Source organism: Penaeus monodon, chromosome 30, assembly GCF_015228065.2.
Source record: "Penaeus monodon isolate SGIC_2016 chromosome 30, NSTDA_Pmon_1, whole genome shotgun sequence".
Lineage (NCBI taxonomy): Eukaryota > Metazoa > Arthropoda > Malacostraca > Decapoda > Penaeidae > Penaeus > Penaeus monodon.
Genome location: NC_051415.1, coordinates 8,263,453 through 8,263,813, shown reverse-complemented (window position 1 = coordinate 8,263,813; position 361 = coordinate 8,263,453). Strand labels below are relative to the sequence as shown.

The 361-nt window shown below is 33.8% G+C and overlaps 1 protein-coding gene across 1 annotated transcript in view; it reads left to right on the top strand.

The window, feature by feature from the left end:
• The window catches only part of LOC119592508 (teneurin-m-like), a gene marked incomplete in the record, with an annotated part of 54,907 nt that overhangs the window by 23,500 nt on the left and 31,046 nt on the right, over nucleotides 1–361 (top strand).

Sequence of the window (361 nt, the reverse complement as noted above, 5' to 3'; positions counted from 1 at the left end):
AACAAAATTCAAATACGCAATGACATGAATTAAGTTAAAATCATCTATGTAACTTCTCTCTATACTGATGTTTTCAAACCGGTGTTCGTGTGAAGTTTTTGCTTGTTCTATTACTTGTTCATCATAAATTCTAGCTTCATAATGTTTATATTTGTTTTATTGCTGCTCTGTTTTCAAAACTTGTGCCTGTAAATCGCAAACGATTTGCTTTGCATTCTGATGACAATGTGTTCCATCTCAGAAAAAAAATACCTGGCAACTTACCTGGGCTTTTGTCTGTCCTGATTCGCTAGTCTCTTTTTCATGCAAGTCAGCTGACATGTTTACACATGTTTGACATTAAAAACACCATAAACAGAAC